The 8,467-nt window shown below is 40.7% G+C and overlaps 1 long non-coding RNA gene across 2 annotated transcripts in view; it reads left to right on the forward strand.

The window, feature by feature from the left end:
- Positions 1-1,737, forward strand: part of LOC106812640 — a 17,809-nt gene extending 16,072 nt beyond the window's left edge. For both annotated transcript variants that reach the window (XR_001394362.1, XR_001394361.1), the window contains exon 3: positions 1,359-1,737. This is a non-coding gene — a long non-coding RNA (uncharacterized LOC106812640). The remainder of the gene's footprint in view (positions 1-1,358) is intronic.
- The last annotated feature ends 6,730 nt before the right edge of the window (positions 1,738-8,467 follow it).

Consider the following 8,467-nt stretch of genomic DNA (forward strand, 5'->3'; position numbering starts at 1 on the left):
TGACACTTTTCCTAATTGATATGTCAGTTCGGCAACGAGCACGGGAGCTTTCCTCGCGACACACTCATAACCAACTGGCGTCTAACATAATTTCCTGCTCGGAGAAAGAGTCCATATTGCGTAGACGAATTGCAATTACAAACCACACGAGCAAATATATACGTGAAATTGTTTTTACTCGCGCGTTAAAATTATTTGTTCTACACTAACTAGTGATTGCATTTTCCAATACAATATATTTATATTTATATTTATATCTTGTGCGTGTGTGGTGTGTGTGTGTGTGTGTGTGTGTGTGTGTGTGTTGTGGTGTGGTGTGTGTGTGTGTGTTGTGTGTGTGTGTGTGTGTGTGTGTGTATGTGTGTTTGTGTGTGTGTTGGCGTTTGTTGTGGATATATAATACTACCTCATGCATCATAGCGTGATTTAGCCATGGCTATCTGATAGCGCATCATTATCCCCGTGGCTGGTAGGCGGAGTGACCTTCGCGATTGTGCCAAGGGTTCCATTCAGAATCACCTCCTCACCTGTGAGAAGGTAATCACACTGAGTTAACGTTATACCGTAATAATAATATTTTCAGTCAATGGGGGCGCTTCCTACTACATTAAACTAGCTCTAATGTCTGATTTGGAAGACTTCAGTAGACTGATTCGGAGATAGTCTGTTTCAGGATAATTTGAACACCTGATTAAATTATGATAATGTTTTACTAATTTAATAAATGTTTTAAAATTTATCTTACTCGTGCTGATTATTTCATAATACTAAATTTAAAGATTTCTATCAGACTCTTTGCAGCAAAAAGCAATGGGCCTGATAGAAAGTGCACGTTATGTATAAACTGCGCACACTATTATCAAAATGCCATCTATATGTTATCTCTATATATCAGTTGTCATTCAATATTGTATTATAAATTTATTAAATTCCATTTTCATTTCTGGTAATGAAATACCTGTATTGAAAACATGGGTAGCTCTCTTTGCAGAAACAATGCAGGGCAGCCCATGTTCTCTCGCTATCACAGCGCCTGAAACAGTACGGTTGTTATAATATCGTGTGAAATGTATAGTGCTTTATTGTTTGCAATTTTCTTGTAAAAACACTTATCAACTCATTATATATAAATATATAAATAAATAAAAATATATATATTTATTTAAACCTTGTTATCAAATACCATAAAAACATTACATACAATGACCATCGTATACAAACAGAAATAGTATTCTCATACAGCGAGAAAGCAAGCTTACGCGTCAATAGTGTACAGACTGTACCTGTGAAAAAATGCGCGCCGTTGGTGTCCGACGGTAAATTCAATACACCCTAATTTTGCCTTTTATTTTTTTCAGGCAGCGCACTTGAAGGCGTCGTGATTGACGTGGCCAACGGCAAAATGGAAATATAGGCTGCGAATCTGCAAGTGCCTGGGTGTCATGGGAAACAGTAGACGCCGCTCGCTGTGTTTGTAGCAGAATGACAACTGTCTGACTCCTCGCGCTGTCTCGCACCCCCCTCTCATCTTACTTTCACCCGCCATCGCTTCTTTTTTCTAATATGCGCGTCTCTCTCTCTCTCTCTCTCGCTCTCTCTCTTTCTTTCTCTCTCTTTTTTTATTCACTCGTCTCACACTCTCTATTTTTCACTTTTTCGCTTATTCCTGATATTAAATAATATTCATAATGAATAGATAGATAGATAGATAGATATCTATAGATAGATAAATAGATAGATATCTATATAGCTAGATAGATAGACAGATAGATAAATAGATAGATAGGTAGATAGATAGATAGATAAATAGATGGATAGGTAGATAAATAGATAGATAGCAAGATAGATAGATGGCTAGGTAGATAGATAGATAGATAGATAGATAATGATAAAGATAGAAGTGAGATAGTATAGATAGATAAGATAGATGGTAGAATAAGATAGATAGATAGATGATAGATAGATAGATAGATAGATATGTATAGATAGATAGATAAATAGATAGATGGATAGATAGATAGATGAATAGGTAGATAAATAGATAGATAGAAAAATAGATAGATGGCTAGGTAGATAGATTAGATTAAATGAGATAGATAGATTAGATAGATAGATAGAGTAAGATAGATACGATAAGATAGATAATAGCTACGATAGCATAGATTAGATAGAATAGATAGAATAGATAGATAGATAGAATAGATGGAATCATTGCGCAAAACCGTGTATTAGTAATAGATTAGCATATCGACAATATAGTAAGTAGGAAATATCGAAAACCTTTCGGACATACACGTTTCTGCATAGTAAAAAACAAAAAATCTTTCTTCGAACACTAGGTGGCGTTTTAGGAAAGGAACCCGAAATCTTTTGAGGAGCATGCCATGTCCATCAGATGTATTAGTCCAAGGCAATCTAGGTCATTTTTGCAGCCAACCTATAAAAAAAAAGCAACGAATTTTCGTCTTTCACAGGGAATTTCTGTGATGACCCCAAGAACACCAAGTTCCTAAAAAGTCCTAAAAGAAATTCTCCCACGAAACAATTTTGCATAATTTTGCATAAATCGCAAAATGGCGCCAATTTCCATTATTTTGCAATATCTCTGCTAATGCCAAAGACAATTTCAGTAATTGTTAAAAGTTCTATTTTAATTATTATTGGCAATGGGCCAATTGCATTGAGACTAATATTTAGAATGCAAATGGTTCACTCCCTGGATGCAAAAATGCAATATGGCCCGCCATACTATACCATAAATTCCAAATGGCCGCCAGATTTCCATTATTTTGCAATATTTCTGCTATCCAAGGATATATTTGAGTAAATGAAAGCTACTATTATGATGATTGTTAGGCATGGAGACATGCATTTACTTATATTGAGAATAAAAATGGATCACTCCCTATCATAGCGAAAATGCAATTATGAGCTGCCTTAATTTGCATAAACCAATATGGTCCGCTAAATAATAAGTATGTACTCAATGTTAATGTTTGCAATGCAGCATTTCATTATTCGGAATTGCCAAATGGTTATTTGTGACTACAATAAACCAATACTAGTACCATCTTTATCTCATTATTATCCAATTGCATATATTTCGAAATTAGAATTAGAAATATTTCTTGTTACATTTGACATAATTTGTATCAGGAGGACTTTAAACTGCAAATTTCGTCAAACATACTGCATGCAAGGACATTATATAACAGTACATTGTTGAAGGTCTTCAATATAGTGGTGTCAGGTATTTGCGGCGTTAGAGCAGCTTGTGCCAGCGACACTACCGTACCAGGCTGCTGTACAAGGCATGCCAATTTTCTTGCAGCATGCATCTTCTTGAAGAGCAGTCCTTCTTACAACCCACAATATCACAATAATCTAGAAGCTCTGATGGTGCTGCCAGGTATGATCAGTCAGTATTGGCAGGTAATTATTGTCCACAAGTCGCGCATCCAGCCCATTACGTCAGGTTTCAGTATTAAAGCTTCTCCTTTTCTATTTGCCATGTACTTGATAAGACATATCGACATGCTGTGATACCTTTGCCGCTGCTGATGATGGATGTAGCGTCAGTGGCTCTACATGGACATTGCGCTTCACGACCTTGTCACAAAAAACGCTTGTATTTCAGTCATCTAATTTTTCCCATGTCTGTCCACCCATAGAGTGCACTAGGAGCCTTCTCTCGCGAGACCGCTGATTCTTGTAATCCCTGTCCAGATTTCATAAATACCGTCGGCCTCTGCCGAACACGTTGCATTAATTTCGTGAAGTTTACTTAATAGACCTAGTCCTGTTCCTAAGCCGCAAATTGGACCGAGATGTGGTGATCACAGCCGACTATGCAATGGGCGAACAGGATAGTGGTCAATCACTGATGGGCCAAGTTACGCATCACTTTGGCTTTTTTGATGCACCATATCTTGTTCTTTTGTGAGGACTGTTGTGGATCTCAGGGTGCAAAGAACGCTCATGGGAATCGCATTTCAGCATGATGAGTATCTTAATCTCGTGTCATCTCCAACCAGAACAGTGTCACGAGATCTTGAGTGGATGCTTATGGAAGTCTTTTCACTATGAGACGTCAGCATCGTCAATTCGCAATGATGTGTGGTACAACCAGCACTTCTGAAGATTCAGATGAGATGGTTCAGGAACGTTGCTTGTTTTGATGACGTTGCTCAGGAAATCCCTCGCTATCTTCGTCCTGGATGACCATACACCCTTTAAAATTGACTGGTAACACTGCGACGACCACCTGTTCTTCTGATGTGTGTTCCATCTTTTGTTGTTGGCCGCCGTCACTGTAAGCCGTCATACAACATCAGCGAAGTCCCATACGTATCGCACAACGTATTGTAACATTAAATTTTACACACGTCATTACAAATATGTGGACTCTCTGGCCATGGAAGTCGATGGAGGAGAGCAACACCGATCATAGGACGTAGTGCATAGCTCAACTGGGCTCTCGTTGCAGCTTCTCTTACGATGTTCGACACGAGCACGGCGAGGGCTTGCTTTCTGGCCGTGCAATGCAAGACCGTACGAATCAAAACAAGGGCAGGAGGGGACCGCACAGCTCATATTTGAATCGTGATGGCAAATTTTCAGAGTGCTCAGCAACAAAGGACCATTGTCTGCTGGAATAAGTCAGCTGGCGGGTCTACTTTCAACAGCTTGTTTCTTTGATCTATCATTGTAGATTTGGAAGGCGATAGGTAACTGCTTTGGTCAGCTTTCTGGAACGTGAACTGCTTCCACTGATTTGTCGACCATAGAGGCAAAGAATATCTCACGCAATACCGTCTTGATTCTTCACATTGACGCCATCTTGTGCTGCATAGCCATTGGCAATGTTGAAACGTGAATAGTCTGAACAATGAGTCTCTGCTCCTCGGACGAAAGCTGGTTTATAATCGAGAGTGTTCAATTACATTTCTGGTTTGACGAGTCTTTGAACAGTCGCTTGTGCTGCTCGTTGTTCATAGGAAGCCCACCAGCTATGGCTGCATGGCCCATTGATGTTCGCCACATGCTGGCATCTGAGAGAACCCATACGTTTGTGTTTCTGTCATCCCCTTTTCCTCTCGTCAGTCCCCGTCCCATTTTGTCTTAACTTCTCATTAGAACCTGCTCGATTGATGAGCTATGTTGAATAATCCTGCCCAATACCTCCCCACTTCGCCTCACTACATGGTATACCTCCTCAAAACTTCTTGTAGATGTCTGATGTGTTTGCGCGCAAGTCACGGATCATTTTGCAAGTACATATGTATGCCGAATGTGGCCCGGCTGCGAAAAATGTTCAAATTTTTGTATCGGACTGGAGATGCAATTTCCGTTGCCATTGGCGCTCAGCTTTGAGGAACTACGCAGTAAATGTTATCATCTCTATATATTGTAGCCCCAGCAAGTGATGTTCTCATTGTCCTGCTTCTGTTTCATTCTTACTCAATTTTTCTCTGATTCTCCCTTAAAAACATCAAGCAGAACACACTTCTTCACATTGACATCGCTGGGAGCATTGGCCCTGTCATACCAATGTTCTGCTCTGTCAAATCTGTCTCTTCAGTATCTTTTTGTAAAGCGTTGGTGGGGATCATGCAAAACCCTCTGTCTCTTCTTTGGGGGTCCTGTGCTCGCACTGTCTCCCTTGGTCGGTAGGGGCACATTTGTAAGGCATGAGCAATAAGAAGTGGTGTTGCAGTGGCAGGCGTCTACCAGCATAATGTCCACGCACCCCTATGCTCGAGACACGGCCTTTAACCAGTGAGCATGTGGCTTTACGGAGTTTCTAGCGTACGTAAGCTGCAAGTATTCTGGCAAGTCCCGAACCCTGCCATCAGATGAACCAATGCTACCAAGGGTAGCTATATCTCGATGTGAACCCCCCCAGCCGCAGGACTATATGTGCTGTAGGAAATGGTCAGCCATGCATGATGCGTGACCGTAATTATTGTCAGTGCTTTCGCAGAACAGAGCTGGTCCAAATGTGATAACCGGCATAACGTTTATCTGCAATGCCCTGGAGATGAAACGAAAATTCAGGCAATAGAGTAGATGCAAGAGTGGTCTGTAAGGATTCAAGATCAATCATCGGGCAGAAACATCACAGTGAGTGTCTGGATATGGATGCGGTGCTGTAACGATCTGCATCATCCCAGACCACGACTGGCCTATGAGAGCCTAACAGAGAGCACTCTTTTCCACATAATATCGAGATGAGACGTTGCATCCCAACCCTTGGAAATATTCCCAAGTGGGCCCGTTAACATTAGAGGTAGAATTTTAGGTGGCAATCTTGATATACTGCAATGTTTATGCGTCAACTTACAGCAATCGTCTGGCAAGTCGTCACACTATACTTTAGGAATTCGGCGCACTGGTGATTTTCTATGTGGCGGTAGTGTAGCCTTATATTATGCCCATTCCCCGTGGAACATGTTTTTTTCTAGATTTAAATACTGGCAATTCTTACATTTTAAAAGCCCTAGACAAGATCGCTAATACATAACTGCTAATTCTAATTTCTTAGCTATATGACAATTGATAATGATGGAGATAAATTATGTACGTAGTAATTTGTTATTCGATAGTCTAAACAGTTTTAACCATTGGCAATCCGAATAAGAAATCCTCATGCAAGATAAACATTTAATACATATAATAAATAGTGCCATATTGGAATTGTATGCAAATTAGGGCAGCCATATGGCATTTTCGCATGATAGGGAGTGATCCCATGTTTATTCTAATATAGTAATGCATTCTCCATCCAATAATAAGTTAAATAGAACTTTAAATTACTGAAATATGTCCCCTTGGAATAGCAAGAAATTATTACAAAATCAATGGAAAGTGCGCCATATTTTAGATTTATATGCAATTAGGGCAGCCATATTGCATTTTCGCATGATAGGGAATGATCCATTTTTTATTCTAATATAGGTTAAATCCATTCTCCATGCCAATAATAATTAAATGAACTTAAATAACTGAAAATATGTCCTTCGCGATAGGCAGAAATATTACAAAATCATGGAAATTGCGGCCATTTTGGATTTTGCAAATTAGGGGGCGGCCATATTGCATTTTCCATGATAGGGAGTGATCCATTATTTTATTCTAATTAGGTAATGCATTCTATCATGCCAATAATAATTAAAAATAGAACTTAAATATTGAAATATGTCCTTGGATAGCAGAAATATACAGAAATCATGGAAATTGCGCGGCCATTTTGGGATTTAGCAATTATGCAAATTTGCGTGGGGAAGGATTTCTTAGCCTTTTAAGTAGATTGTCCCTGGAGACATTCACAAAAACGGCACTGCAGTGAAATAATTTCTGTTGCTTTTTTTTCAACGCCTCAAATGCTAGATTTCCTGGGAATATATGTATAACCTAGGATCATATGAAGCAAAATACAAGAATTCATACAAATAGACAACATTAACATTAGATAAAACATGTAGAAATAGTAACGTACAGGCAAGTAAAAGGAACCGTGCGCGGTGCGCGTGATGTCTGTGTATGTATGTAGTGTGTGTGTGTGTGTGTGTGTGTTGCTGTGTGCGTGGCGGTGCGTGCGTGCGTGCGTGTGTGTGTGTGTGTGTGTGTGTGGTGTGTGTGTGTGTGTGTGTGTGTTTAATGTGTGTGTGTGTGTTGTGTGTGTGTGTGTGTGTGTTTGTGTGTTGTGTGTGTGTGTGTTGTGTGGTGTGTGTGTGGTTGTTTGGGGGGGTGGTGTGGTGTGTGGTGTGTGTGGTGTGTGTGTGGACCTGATTGGGTGGGGCGTGTTTGTGCATATACTGTCAGCAAAAATGTCAACATGCCGTGAGAATCACATTAGGCTCCGAGCAACTTACGCAGTAGAAGGTTATTAGAAAATCTTTCTCTCAAAACGATTGTCAGACAGATACTCGTTAATGATGGCTTGTTCGCAGCCCCGCTAGAAGCGCAGTGGACTCGTGTTTTAGCGAGAAAGAAAACGAAACCTTGAGAAACAGAAAGGTATGTCAGGCGGAAGGTTAAAAACGTTCTCTTACAACGCTGTTTGAATCGCAAGCAACCCGCTAGCCGTTACACGCGACACAACGACTCGTCGGACCAGCATTATATGAAATGTAGCATGTCTGTATAAGAAAATAATATCTAAATGGCTGCTGCTGCTACTAGCTGCTGTTACTCGCTGGCTGCTGCTGCTGCTGCTGGCTGCTGCGCGCTGCGCTGCTGTACTACTCGCTGCTGCTGTGGTGGCTCCTGCTGCTACTGCTGCCTGCTTTGCTGCTGTTACTACTGCTGCTGCTGCTGTTCGGCTTCTTCCTGCTGCTCTGCTGCGCTGTTACTAATGCTGCTGGTCTTGCTGCTGCTGCCGCTGCTGCTGCTGCTGCCGCTGCTGCTGCTGCTGCCGCTGCTGCTGCTGCTGCTGCTACTACTACTACTACTACTACTGCTGCTG

This window comes from Priapulus caudatus, unplaced genomic scaffold, assembly GCF_000485595.1.
Source record: "Priapulus caudatus unplaced genomic scaffold, Priapulus_caudatus-5.0.1 Scaffold669, whole genome shotgun sequence".
In the NCBI taxonomy this organism is placed as follows: Eukaryota; Metazoa; Priapulida; class Priapulimorpha; order Priapulimorphida; family Priapulidae; genus Priapulus; species Priapulus caudatus.